Here is a 5,870-nt window from a genome sequence, read left to right on the forward strand (position 1 = left end):
GATATTAATATGGGGCCCAAGAACCCTCTGACAGTGACTACAGAGGATGTGTATATGAGGTGAGCCTGTGTATGCACACTATGCATAGTTTTCTGAGCTGGCCCATAGTTTATTCAGCCTCCAAGGTGGTCCCTTCCCCTCTCTCTTGTTACGGTCCACCACACTAGAGTGAACCCTTCGAGCAGGGCATTCACACTTTACACCTGCACTGCTCCACATGTGGCTCACGCTTTACAGTTAGATTGCTGTGGGTGTGGCTTTGAGAATACTTTCTTCTTTACAAAGTAATTTCTGCAGTTTTAGCCAGAGAGGAGGGTGAAAGGGGTGGATGGGCCTGGAGGGACTCACTTGATATTGGTCTCATCAGAGAATCTCACAGGTGGAGCTGATTTCATCTTTTTGGGTGTGCTGGGTGGATAAAGAGGCAGTCATTGCTTCCCTCAACTGAGGTCACAACAAAGATCATCACAGAAATATGTATGTTCAAGGCACAGTTCTAAGGTTTTCACCTATATGATCTTATAACCTTCACACAATCCTATGAAGTGGATATAGTATTAAGGTCTACATGTCCACAGACAAGGAAACCTGGTTCATCAAAGTCTCACATCCCAGAAGTGATAGAGTTTAGAGCTGGCTTCCAGCTGGGCTGCCTATTCCAAGTCTGTTGTTCTTCATCAAGTGTGAGCTCCTTTGTCTGGTTACGTCTGGGTATCGGCACAGACAGCAGACCTCGGCTGCGGTGCACAGGGCTGAGCTCCTGCAGGCTCACACACTGTTCCACCTCCTTTTCTTGCCCTGAGAGTGACAGCTCCTTGGGGCTTGGCTCACAGACCCCTGATCTCTAACTGCTCAGCATTGTCTTGTCCACTCCATGCTTCAGTTGCTGCTAATAGTGACTCTGAGCGCTATGGGGCGCTTTCCTCTGAGCTGTCTCTTCCTGAAGGCCATGTCTACGCTGCCCAACCCACAGGGTCCCGGGATCCACTCCACCACTGAGCCAGAAACCTGGGAGTCTTCCTTTCCTTCTCTTTCTTCTCCCTTCAAGCAGGATGTTACAAATCTCAGTAACCTCACCCCTCAACAGTTTTGAAATCCATCCCTTCTATCCATTCAAATGTTTCTACCTAAGTGCAGCCCTGTGTCTCTCTGTGGATGAGATAGCCCTGTGCTAGAATCCATCTCCTCAGCTCCATCCTCCACATGAGTCCACCCGTATCCTTTCCCCCTCCAAGATACCTCCTGACACTGTCAAGTGCCAGGCGTTGTGCTGAAATTTTGCATGTACCGCCTTTGTCTGCAGTTGTCCAGTGAGTTGCAAAGACAGTATCCCTCGCATATCAGTGCTGTCAGTGCTGAGAGCCCTGGCCCATCTGCCTTTGGTGTGCACATCTCCACCTCTGCACTATGCAGTGTAGGCCAGGGGCCAGCCCTCTGCCGTGTGAGGGGGCTTGCATCCACCTCTGTGGGCCCATGGCTCAGCAGTCCCTGCATGGTGTTCTACCCGGGCACCACCCTGTGTTCTCTGCATGCATCGGGTGCTCTCCTGGCTCTGTTCCTTCTGTCCCGAGTGCCTGACCCATCAACTCCCCACACTGTCCTTTGAGGCTGAGCCCTGGTGGTGGTGAAGTGGTGACTGTCCTGGGCTGGACCAGCTGCTGCTCCTCAGAACCCATTGGATCCTGTATGTGTGTTGTTCTCATTTGCACTGATGGGCCACCTACAGGAGCCCTCCAGGCACAGTGCCAAATGTGTCCTTCATGCCCAGCAGCTAGCACCGAGCCTGACCAAGAGGACATGCTACCCACAATGTTGTCTTCACCTGCTTTCCATAAGCCCCTTCTGTCTGTGTCTCCCCTCTGCCTTGGAGATAAGCTCCCTACAAGCAGTTCAGCTGGCTTCATGCAGCATCTGCTGGGTCTTAGCACAGTGGATACTCGGGACTATGTGCAGACAGATGATGAGGAATGTTGTGTCCTTTTCCCTGACCACAGATGCAAGTTTCCCAGAATTGAAGGGCGGCAGTGTGACCACTGTACTTCTGGGTACTACAAGTTCCCTGAGTGCCGGCCCTGCAGCTGCAACCATGCTGGGACTGAGCCGGAAGTGTGTGACAAGGAAACCGGGGCTTGCTTGTGTAAGGTAAGACACATGGTGCACTGCTGGGGACACCACTGCCAGCCTGGGAGGAGTTCTTCAGGTGGAGCCAGTGAGTGAAAGTGTGGGAAGTGGGACTGACCCATAGTAGAGTTCCATCCCGCATGTAGCATTGTATAGGCATTGTTACATTTCACAGAAATAAAAGGGAAACCCCTCTAATCTTCTGGACAAGCCACAGAGTGTCTGCCCCTAGGGGTAGACCTTCCCCAGAAAAATCAATGCAAATGTTTAACTACAATGTCAAGACATTCGTAGGTTCCCTAAAGCCTGTCCTTGGACCCTGGACCCCAAGTTTCCTCTCTGCTCCAAGGGGTTCTGCTAGATATAAGTGGATTCCATTCCTAGCAGACATTTCCAGGTGACCCTGAGTGGGTGAGTTGGTCTCCCCTCTTTGTGAATGCTCTTCGTGCTGTCTGTCTACCTTGATGATGCCAGTTTTTAGTGTTTGGTGAGCATTCCTGTTGGAACATCTTGTGTTGGTGTTTAATCTGTGCAAACATCTACTTGCAGCCAAGGAACTTTTAGAAGGAATGATGTCTCATTCTTCATGGTTTGTTTCAACAGGATAATGTAGAAGGTGCACAGTGTGACAAGTGTCAAGAAACATCATTCAATTTAGATGCAGCCAATCCCCTGGGCTGTAGTGATTGCTTCTGTTTTGGAGTGACTGGTTTTTGTAGCCAGACAAAGAAAGTCCATATTAAGGTATGCATCAAGTTAGAATCTTGGAGGTTTTGTTTAGTCCAATTTCTGAATGAAGAAGGAAATAAATTGGCACAAGATGTCATGGGACTTTTTGAATATCACGTGGTCAAGATAGCCAGTCTTGACCTTCCTGTTCCCTGGGCAGCAGCATTTTCTCCATAGATGTCGTCATGATTCTTTCTTGAGCGAGGGGGTGTCTGATCAAATGTCACATGCTCTGGGGGCCTCTCCTCACCACTCCTTATAAAATAGCTCACGCTGCTCACTCTGCAGTCTTCCTCTTGTTTTTTCCACAGCATTTGTCACTCTCTGACATAGTATATGTTTCATTTTAAAAGTTCTGTACCCTCCTCCACCACTAGAATGTGAGCTCCTTGACACGTGTCCGTTCCCAGAGCCTAGGACGGGATCTGGGACATAGTAGGTGTCCTTTAAATACTTCTTAAATGAATAGAGTTTGTTACTATGTTATTCAACTTTCTGTTACCATAACAAAATACCCAAAGCAATCAAATTAGAAAGGAAAAGTTTAGCTGGCTCATTTTGAGGGTTTTAGGCCAGAGTTGGTTGGCTCCATACCTTTGGAGCCTGTGGTGAGGAGTCTGTCATAGTGGGAACACATGATAGCGGAAGGGTGCTCACTATACAGTGGTAGCTGGGGTTAGAACAGGTGGAAGAGGAAAGGGCTGGGGTTCCCGTGTGCCCTCAAGGGTGCCCTCAAGGGCACACTCCCAGTAACCTGAATTCTTTCCATTGGGATCCACCTCTTAGAGGTTCCACAACATCCCAATAGTGATAAGCTGGGGGTTGAGTCTACCACACGGGCCTTGTGGGGACACAGAAGGCCAAAATTATAGCAGTTGTTTTCCCCCCTGGAAAACATTCTGTTTCTATCCTCACCCCATGTGTGACACCAAATGTTTAGGATGTTTCCCACCAAGAAACTCTCAGTCTCCTCTTCAAACACCCTAGACTTTGATTCTGACCTCCCTGTACAGAGGGGTAGTATCTGATCCATAGGTTATGAGGTCAGGCCCCACAGGACTGCCCCCACTTCAGGTGCCAAATGGAAGTCCTGGACCTCCGGTATTTTTGACCAATGTGGCTATAAATCAAGAGTTCCCACCATTCCCTCTTCAGGGTTGGAACTTTGCTGTTCTGGCTCACAGAACTTAGGGAAGCACTTTGTTTGGGGTTATCAGTTCATAATAAAGGATACAGATGAGTAAGTTCTCAGGATGGTGTCCAGAGGGTCTCTAGCACAGATGCTTCTCTCCCGATGGAGTTGGGGTGTGCCACCCTCACCCCCAACACCCATGAGACCCCATTATGTCAACATAATTGATTAAATCATCAGCCATTAGTTCTCAATCCTGGGGCTGTGCCCTGTCTTTAGAGGTTGGGCTGACACTGAAAGTTTCAGCCACTAATCGTGTCTTAGACTTTCTAGCCACCAGCTTCTACACTGAAACTTTCTAGGGGCTCATGACCAGCCTCCTCATTAACATATGAAATGACACTCATCACGTTGGAGATCCCATGGTCCTAGAAGCTCTAGTGCCGGGAACTAGGGACTGAGGCTAAATATTAGAGCAAAAGATATTTCTAGCACCTTTGCTATGTGGGACATTAGAAGAGATTCCAGGTTTCTGAGCCAGGAACTAGGAGCAAAGACTAAATATGTGTGATAGCACAAGACCACATCCCTCCATTCTCTTTTCTTCTTCCTCTTTGCCTTTTCTTTTCCCCTATTTTACCACATTTTGGGGGCTACTTTGAAATTAACTTCATAACACTAAAACTTTTGCTATCTTCCTTATTCTGTGAACAAGTAGCTCCATGCCTGCTTTCTCTGTGTCAGTAATATCCTAGATCCATCAAGTACTCAGAGGAAAATTATTTTGTCTATTTTACTGCCTGTCCCTTAAAAGGAGTGCAGACTGGAAATTGGAAAGAAAATTAGTTTGTAAATCTACTCTGAAGCCTCCTCTCTGTACCCCTCAGGGAACCAGGAAGCATTATTCCTAAACTATGCTTTGTCAGTTCTTTTCTCTTTCCTCAAAATGGAATGGGCTTCTTTTGTGACCAGGGACATATTTAACTTTGATGCTCCATTTAGAGAAAAAAATGACAGCAGGCCACTGTATTACATATCAGTTTTTCTCTGTAGGGAGCTCACTTTTTAGATGTGCCTACCATTCTTGTTATTATTCATACACTTGTTTATTGTTCAAAACTTTGTTGAACAACTCCTCACTGTCAAGGACCCGGTTGTGTGCTGGGGTAGGAAGGTAAATCTCACATACGTCTTGTTACTGCCACTGAAAACCCCTGGTCACTTTGGGTGGGACAGGAGCATTTGGTGGTCCAAGCTTTGATCATGGCGGGCCAGGGTGGCTCAAGGGCAGACACACGGGGCCGGGGGTGGAGCTCAGTGGTAGATCACCTGCTTTGTATGCATGAGGCCCTGGGTACAATCCACCCCCAACTCCCAAGATGCACAGAAGCCTGTGAAGCTAGCAGCCACTCCATGGGCCTTTCTGTGATGTGATGCTACCATCACGCAGAAAGCTTAAGCACACATTTCCATGCCATGCTTTTGTCTCCAGTTTAAGGATGTGAAGGGCTGGCGCCTGGAGACAGCAGACGGTGTCGACATCCCCGTCACTTACAACCTGCATAGCTTCAGTGTGGATGCAGACATCGAAGAGCTGCCCTCAACGGTCAGCAGTTTGTCATGGGTTGCACCTCCAACCTACCTGGGGGACAAGGTAATGACAGCTGTTCTTCTGGGCCCTCTCTGGGCGTCCCCTGTTGCTGCGTGAACAGCATTGACAGGGGCTCTGGAAGCAAGCGTCAGGAAGATGTTTAAGAAATGAGGTGAAAGCTGAGCACCGTGGCTCACACCTGCAATCCCAGCTGCTTTGGCAGCTGAGGCAGAAAAGTCACAAGTTCCAGGCCAGCCTGGGAAACTTAGTGAGACCCTGTTTCATAATAAAAAATAA

The 5,870-nt window shown here is 48.3% G+C and overlaps 1 protein-coding gene across 1 annotated transcript in view; it reads left to right on the forward strand.

Annotated features, from left to right (window-relative positions):
• Window positions 1-1,994: 1,994 nt before the first annotated feature.
• Window positions 1,995-5,870, forward strand: part of Lama3 (laminin, alpha 3) — a gene marked incomplete at its 5' end in the record, with an annotated part of 381,164 nt that continues 377,288 nt past the window's right edge. Inside the window, 3 exon segments of the mRNA XM_013504299.1 lie at window positions 1,995-2,142; window positions 2,725-2,865; window positions 5,475-5,636.

The sequence above is a fragment of the Chinchilla lanigera genome, unplaced genomic scaffold (assembly GCF_000276665.1).
Source record: "Chinchilla lanigera isolate Chin_1 unplaced genomic scaffold, ChiLan1.0 scaffold00001, whole genome shotgun sequence".
In the NCBI taxonomy this organism is placed as follows: domain Eukaryota; kingdom Metazoa; phylum Chordata; class Mammalia; order Rodentia; family Chinchillidae; genus Chinchilla; species Chinchilla lanigera.